Here is an 8,935-nt window from a genome sequence, read left to right on the forward strand (position 1 = left end):
TCAGACAGGTCGAACCTTTTTTAGACGGGCTGGAGACGCCTGTGATCGCTCGGTGACCGGTTTGAAAGACAAGATTTTAAATAACGAACTAAAGCAGGACTTAGTTCCTCTGCAGCTCACGTGAGGACGTTTAGAACAGAGATGCCGTTTAGTTACCCAGACTGCTGGTGCTGAAACACACGTTCTAATGAAGATGGTTTAGTTATTCATTTTGGAATCAAACACATAAATGAATAAAGTATCTGGCCGGTCAAACAGCACTGGAGTCTCCAGACTTTTCTTTTGGTATTCGTAGTGTTCTGTTTGTAGAGATCCGTTTGTTTTAAACTTGTTCAAAAAGTTTGCGGGACTTTACTTTTCTGACAATAGTTGGAACGTTCTCGCGAGCACCTCTAATCTGTCTCCAGAGCCCTAGAGCTGTTTGACACGTGCACAGCAGCGCTGCATCAGAAAACATGTGCGGCAGGTGTCCAGGTAGTGAACTCTCACAGCCTGAGTCGTGAATCTGGAGGTCATCTGTAAACATCTGTGTGTTCAGAGGTAGACAACGAATCCAACTATTTTCAGTCAGGTCATCTGACGTTTCAGCAAAAAAGGAGTCTGTCCAGATGACCTGTCTGAAAATCGTTGGATTGTATACCTGGATTATTGAGCGTGGACCTTTTTGGTAGACAACGAATGATGCGCATGGCCAAGAACGCAGTTTTATAAACCGTCCACACAAAGTTCAACTGATTTTCACAAACTGTTCAGAATGCAGCCGACAGCTCGCTGCTCAGACAGATCGGTGCAGCTCCCGCAGTGTTGCGTGCTCTGAGCCGGTCCGTTGTGGTGACTCTGGACTCTCCTTTAGAGATGGGGTGAGAAGTTCAGTTCTCCAGGAGAGACTCGGAGTAGAACCGCTGCTCCTCCACATCCAGAGGAGCCGGTTGAGGAGGTCCAGATATCTTGTAAGGATGCTCCATGGACACCGGAGGTTTTCCAGGCATGTCCAACTGGGAGAACCCAGGACACTTTGGAGAGACGATGTCTCTCAGCTGTCCTGGGGACATCTTGGAGTCCTCCCAGAGGAGGTGTCTGTGGAAAGAGAAGTGTGGACCTCCCTGCTGCAGAATTCAGTGAAACTAAAGTGGAAAATTAAACTTTTTATTCTGGAGTCATCAGGTGACCTCCAGCAGCTGCAGCTCAATGAGAAATCAGCTTTAACTTCCACCAAGTCTGTGCAGAACATCATCTCCCCCCCCCCCCCCCCCAATTAAAAATGGTGACAATGATATTTTTGTCTGAGATAGTTTCAGCTCTTAAATGTTTTTATTTAAATGTTTTCTTCAGATTTTCTTTCTTCATCTCAGCTCTTTAACATTTCCCTTTGACCTTGGTCTGCTTCGCCTCTTCCTGTTAACACGTGCGCACACACACACGTGCACACATATGCCCCTCACACACACACACGTGTCAGCGCCCAGCTGGAGGTGAGTTTATGAGTATGTATCTCTGGGGATCTTTTTATTTTTCAGCGCACACAGCAGAACCGTCCAGTGCCAATTAGCTGATTATTTACGCTGACAACTTCACCAACAAGCTTTCCACTGACTGACTGACTGACTGACTGACTGACTGACTGACTGACTGACTGATGCTTTTAGATTTCACTCTTAATCCAAGCAGAAGACGAGGACACCTCCCACAGGATTAAACAGCTTCTTCAATCCTTGGTCTTCATTAATAGCCGTCAGTCTGAATATCAGAGAAATTAACCTGCAGAACATAAATACATTTTAGTTTTCTTCATTTTAAAAGTATCGTTCATGTGTTTTGCAGTAGTAAGTCGGACCCCTTCAGGGTGGGAGTTGGACTCCACCAGAGCTGCTCGTTGTCCTCGATTCTGTTCAGAACTTTTATGGACAGAACTTCTCAGTGCAGTCAGGGGGTGGAGGGAGTCAAGTTCGGTGGCCTCAGGATTAATCTCTGCTCTTTGCAGATGATGTGGTCCTGTTGGCGTCATCGTGCCGTGATCTTCAGCTTTCACTGGAGCGGTTCTCAACCGAGTGTGAAGCAGCTGGGATGAGAACCAGCACCTCCAGATCTGAGGTCATGGTCCTCAGTCAGAGAAGGGTGGACTGTTCTCTTCAGGTCGAGGGTGAGGTTCTGCCTCAAGTGGAGGAGTTCAAGTATCTCAGGCTTTTGTTCATGAGTGAGGGAAGAATGGAGCGTGAGATTGACGGATGGATTGGTGCAGCATCTGCAGTATTGTGGACCCTGTGCCGGTCCGTTGTGGTGAAGAGGGAGCTGAGCTGTAAGGCAAAGCTCTCCGTTTACCGGTCTACGTTCCTCCCCTCATCTCTGGTCATGAACTCTGGTAGAGACTGAAAGAATGAGATCGTGGATACAGGAGGTTGAAATGAGTTTCCTCTGCAGGGTAGCTGGACTCTCCCTTAGAGATGAGGTGAGAAGTTCAATTATCAGGAGAGACTCAGAGTAGAACCGCTGCTCCTCCACATCGAGAGGAGCCAGTTGAGGTGGTTCAGGCATGTCCAACTGGGAGGACATCCCGGACACGCTGGAGAGACTACGTCTTTCTGTTGGTCTGGGAACACCTTGGAGTCCTCCCAGATGAGCTGGAGGAGGCTGTGGAAAGAGATGTCTGGGCCTCCCTGCTCAAGATGCTGCCCCCGAGACCTGACTTCAGAATGTGAGGAAGATGATGGATGGATGGATGGATGGATGGATGGATGGATTTATGGATGGATGGATGGATGGATTAAAGTGTTTTGGTTGGAAAAGAACCAGTGGAGATGAATCAGTTCAGATCTGTCAAAGAGGGGTTTTGTGGAAACGTTGTAAGCAGATATTATCCTACCTGTTGTAGATGGTTCTTAAAACCACCTGCAATAATAACTAAAACCCAGAACTGGTGCTAGATGAGGTTTAAAAAATGGTTTTAATGAACTGTATGGAAAACTTTGTTTTAAGGGGCGGCTGTGGCTGAGTGGTTAGATCAGTCGTCGTCTAATGGGAGAGTTGGGGGTTTGATTCCACCAGCAGTCACATGCCAAAGTGTCTCTGGGCAAGACACTGAACCCCTCATTGCCCCCGATGTGTGTCCCATCGGTGTATGAAGTGATAAAGCTCTGATTATTCTTTGTATAGATCTAGTATAGAGCTGTATGAATGTATAAGTGAGGCACAGATTGTTGTAAAGAGCTTTGAGTGTCTTGATAAAATAGAAAGGAGCTGTATAAATACAGAACATTTAACATTTAAACTTGGTTCGTCAAATGATTACTGCCTGAAAGTTTAATTAAATAAAGAAATTAATTTGGTGGGTTATGAGACATATCAGATACATAGATTCTGTCTGCCTTCGCCTTTTTGGCGACAGGTAAATAACAACTAGAGGAAAAGATCTGGATGAAAAACTGATGAATCAGAACTAAAGAACTCCGTCACCCAGTTATTTTATTATTGTTCAGTCTTTCAGAAATATTCAACTTAGTTTGTTTTATTTGAACTGTCTTCTTTCAGCTGTTCCCTCTTCAGAGGATCCACAGGGAGTCCACCTCACTCTGTCCTCTGTGTCCTCTGTCCTCACTCCACCTCCATGTCCTCTCTAACTGCATCCATATGTCTGTCTTTTTCCTGTCAGCTGCATTTCTAACATCCTTCTACCAATATACCCACTCTCCATCCACTGGACATGTCCAAACCACTGTCCCTCGACTGGACATGTCCAAACCACTGTCCCTCCACTGGACATGTCCAAACCACTGTCCCTCCACTGGACATGTCCAAACCATCTCAGTCTGGCCTCTCTGACTTTATCTCCCAGTTGTTCAACATGTGCTGTTCCTCTGATGATCTCAGTCGTCTCATTGTAATAATTGGATGTGCTGCACGTGATGTCCCATCTTCTTCTTTGGGTCACCTCAGGACCGTGGACAAATCAAACCAACAACGTCCTAGGTCCAAAGAAAAATTCCTCTATTCACCAGTTTGGCCGTAACTGATCATGTTGACGCCTCATGTGTGATGCATGCAGCTGAGCCAGCATCAGGGTTGCCAGATAAACATAAATACATTTTTTTACCTCTCCTTTTCTGTGCACATGTTAACCAAACACGCACACCTCCTCTCACAACACCCTCACTCAGCACAGGTGGGGTCAAAATACAATAACTTTAGGGTGACGGTACAAAAGTTATCTGGCAACCCTGCCTGGCTTGAAAACCACAGTGGATCTGTGTAAACCTGCTTTTTGTTTATTCTCCCCAGTAAACACTGAAAATCACACATTTTTCCTGAGGTCGTTCTCGTGCAAACGGCCTTGAATTAAAAAGTGAACAACCACAACAAATACAAGAAGCATCATATCGGCACAAACGACCTGCAGGGTGATCGTCGTGACCCGAACTGTTTTGACACCGACTCAGTTTTGATTTCCAGCGTTCTGAATCTTTCAGGGTCTTCACTCACCAGAACCTGGAACGCGGACTCTGACACCGATCCCGGGCCTCGTCGCGCTCTCAGCGAGCCGTCCTGGAGCTGCGGCGGGACGATGGGATGTGACAGCACGTCCCTGAGCAAATCTGAAGTGTCCACACGTGTCTTTGTCCCCGTCAAACCCGCCGCAGCCCCCGTCAGCAGAGCTGCCGTGTTCAGAGGTGTGTGTGTTTTATGAGGTAAACAAACCTGACGTGCACATCATGCACGCTAACACCGCCGTGACCCTGAAACTGTAAACAAGGCAGCTCGTCTTGTTTACTTTCTATTTTTATACATTTACTAAACAATTAGGTTTTGATGCTTCTCCACTTCAGACGAGTCAAATTGTTACGTTCAAGTGTTTCGCTGTTTATAACTGTTGTTGGAAGATTAGGCTCTTTTATGTTTTATTTAAAATATTTGGCTCTTTTTTAAATGTTTTATTTTAAATAAAAATATTGATTTAGTCTCATTTTCTAGTATTTTGTAGCAGGTATGTAGCATTCTCCTCTGAAGTACTTTTGAGACAGTTTGACACTCGTAAATATTACCAAACCTATTATTAAAGTGGTAGTTTGGCCATTTTGAATTGGGTTCAAGTTTTTTTTTATTGTCATTTGCATCACATGTGGTACATGAGGTGGAACAAAATTGTGTACTCAAGTTCCCAGTTACACCCAAAAATAGCAAAAATGTAAAGTATAAAAAGAAACTGTATACAAGGCTCTAAGATATACGCTAAACGATTATAATGTAAAATAACACGGTATATCAAACAGCAGCCTGAACATGAGTTTGTTGTGAGCAGATGAGAATGAATGCAGCAGCTTAAAGGCAAAAGATCAGCAGCACAGATAAAGTCACATATCACAAAATGAAAGTGCCATCACAGTGATTCTCCTGGTTAGAAAACCAGATGAAACTTTACGTCGTCGACGTCGGTTCTGACACAAGAGCTGCAGGATCTTTCAGGAAGTGCCTGATCCGAATAAATCCTGGATTTTGACTTTAAACGGCTCAGCGTACTTGTTGTGGTCTAACTCCACAGCTGCTGGGACATCGGTGTACTTCCTATTGATGTCAGATTCTGACATCCTCAGATTAAAGATGGAGGCGGGGTGTGTCTGAACTGACTCGAGGCGCAGATTTTTTCTGACTGGACCGGAACATTCATGTCTTCCACCTCGCTGAATGCAAACCACTCTGAACTGTTCTAATGATTCTTGTCTACACCTGTCTTCACCTACCTGCAGACCCCCCCCCCCCCCCCCCAGTCCTCCTCATGCTGCCACCCAACAACGGTCCATCCAGATCCCAGCCTCCCTCCTTCCTGCAAACAGTGTTTAAACAACCTGGTAAACATGTCTGTCTTCATTCATTACCTCGCTTCTCATCATGATCAAGCCTCTGGATTTAATGAGGCAAATAGATATTTCTGCACTGATTGTCTCTCTCTCCCACAAAGTATTAAGACTATTAAATGGACACATCTGTTTTTAATTAGGAGCTAAAGTCACCTCGACGCTGCCTTCCATGTTAATGGACTCTGATTCCATCAAGGCTTCCTCAGCCTGACAAACAATGCGGCGCCGAGTGGCTCGCAGTAAACAAAGAGCCGTGGATGTGACCGGGACACGGAGAATCTTCATCACTTTTAAGGACTTTATTTATTAACTCTTTGTCAGGAGAAAGGCAGGATTTGTGTCATTAATATAAAAACGTTGTTTAGGATCCTTGATTTAGTGAATATGATGAAAACTAGTGTTGCCTCTAAATTTTTACGTCGAGGCACAAAACGACTACATCTGAGGCCGTCTGCTAAATATAGAGCTAAAATTTGGAATGGTAGTAGCTTCGAGTCATCCTAAAATATACCACGAGTGCTAACAGATCGCATCTGTTTGAAAGTTTGGGGTAACCGTTACACACCCCTGCGTGTCTGCAAACAGAAAAATGGCCAAAACTTGGTCAGTTTTGCAAATACTGACTTGGAAGTTTGTGTGGTAGTAGCTGAGAGTCATCCCTCATGTGCACATATTGCACAATACCTTTGTCTCACATTTTGGTTTTTCTGTTTTAGTCAACTGGCGATAAAGTTTTTCTGCTTTAATTAAATACATTTTTAGCTGTTAAATCAGTGTTGTGGAAACAAGTCTGACAGAATCCGTCTCTTGTGGGCGAAGACGAGACGAACGTCAGATTTCTTTTTTGTTTTTAATCAAATTAACTTTAATTAAACAAAGTTTTAATCAACAGAACGTCTGAGAAAGGTTTTAACTTAAGAGACTAAAGTTTCGACTCCCAGTCTGCGCTCCTCTGCTCATGGAAACGGGCCCCATCAGAACCCTCGGAGGCAAACGTCAAATAAAAAGGTGCCACCTGACTTCAGCGCCTCGCATCCCATGAGCCTTTGCGCCTGTCTGCGTTAACACACAACACGTCAAAGCAGAGAGGGGAGACGCAGTGCACTGTGGGAGCGTCTCCCCTGGCAGGAAGTGGGCAGGTGTGATGCACCGGGAGGGAGATCCACTCAGAACCGAACCCGACTAGATTCAGATTAAAGATGGAGGCGGGTTGTGTCTGAGCTGCAGCTGCCATCCAGTGGATATCAGCCTCATGTGCAAATTTAAATTAGAGGATCAGTTCTGATCAAGGTTTGTGAACAAGAACAATCTGCAGAGTTTTCCCCTGAAAATAGGAAAAATTAAACCCATTTCTCTGCTTCTGTGTCATCTATAATAAAATAACCTCTAAATACGCATCATTCACTTCAAACATTTACCGTATAATCTGTGACGGAGCAGAATCTGCAGGCGTCTTTTGTTGCCAACAATTAGGAGCCGTTTGTTTACGTTCGAACCTTGACGACTTCAGACGTGGAGTCGTTAAAATGTTCTCTGGAGGGAGAACGATGGAGTCAGAAACGCCGGGCAAAAAGAGGAAAGGTAACGTTTTTTTCTCTTCTGGAAAGAAACGGCGACTAAAAGCTGCGAGGTCGAGTCGACAGACGTTGAGAAGTTTCCGTCCATCCGTTATCTTTTACTCGCTTCTTCCATTTTGGGTCACTGGGATCGCCGGTGCCCATGTCCGGCAATCACTGCGAGGGGCGGGGTACACCCTGGACGGGTCGCAAGTCCATCACGGGCACGTTGAGAAATTTCTGAGAGTAAATCGAGTGACTGAGAGTATTAAAGCTCAAGATGAGCCGAGACATCCTGAACTCTAATGGGAGAATTTACCTAACTTGTTAAATTTGGTTGTTAATTATGGCCAGAAATATTTGCAGTTTTCTAATGTTTACGCAAACCCTGATGAGTTTTAGCTACATTAACCCCCAGGCAGTCATTAAATAATGTAGAAATTGTGTTAGACGCCAAAGATTCAATTAGAAACACTAGAAAGTCTCATTTGACAGCTGCAGAGTCGAAGCTGCACTGAGCAGGAAGTGCAGTGAAGACTGCAGTAACTCTCTGTGACCACCAGGGGGCAGCAGAGGATCACTTCTATAAGAGCTCATGTTATATAAAATTATGAATAAACATATTTTATTTTAAACAAATTACTCTTGTTTCATAAAGCAGCTTCATAATCCTTACATTTCTCTGCTTATTTAAAAAAAAAAGATAAAACAGACCGACATTTTCTTTGGACAAACGTTTTCAAAGTAGTTTCCTCTCTGGGTCATGGTGCCAGAAACAGACTCCTCAGGTACTTCACAGTTTTACTTTAATTGTTTCACTGCTTCACTTCAACTCTCTGATTGTTTCACATTTTTTATGTTTTCATAAAAACTGAAAGTGAAAGAAGTTCTGAAATCACAAAGAGGAAGGCAAGGCAGGATTATTATTTATATTCTCAGGAATATGAATTAATAAAAAATACAATGCAGTAAAAGTAAAGTACGACAGGAACGTTCAAAAACAAAACGTGACGTGACTCGTCTGAATTAACTTCAAATAATGACAAAATTGAATGTAGCTTTCCTTGAAAAGAATCCATACGTCCAACGACCCCACATCTGTCATGTGGTTTTTGAGAAATTTTGCTAACAGACAAATGCACAAACACAAGCGACCTAACATAAAGGACAATACAAGTCCCAGAGTGTTGGAACCTTCATTTAATTAATAACAATAAATCAAACTAAACAGGTGTTCTGGTCCACTGGTCCTCAGGTGTTCTGGTCCACCTGTCCTCAGGTGTTCTGGTCCACTGGTCCTCAGGTGTTCTGGTTCACCTGTCCTCAGGTGTTCTGGTCCTCAGGTGTTCTGGTCCACCTGTCCTCAGGTGTTCTGGTCCATTGGTCCTCAGGTGTTCTGGTCCACCTGTCCGCAGGTGTTCTGGTCCATCGGTCCACAGGTGTTCTGGTCCACCTGTCCTCGTGTGTTCTGGTCCACCTGTCCTCAGGTGTTCTGGTCCACTGGTCCTCGGGTGTTCTGGTCCACCTGTCCTC

This window comes from Nematolebias whitei, chromosome 5, assembly GCF_014905685.2.
Source record: "Nematolebias whitei isolate Nwh7 chromosome 5, NemWhi1, whole genome shotgun sequence".
NCBI lineage: Eukaryota > Metazoa > Chordata > Actinopteri > Cyprinodontiformes > Rivulidae > Nematolebias > Nematolebias whitei.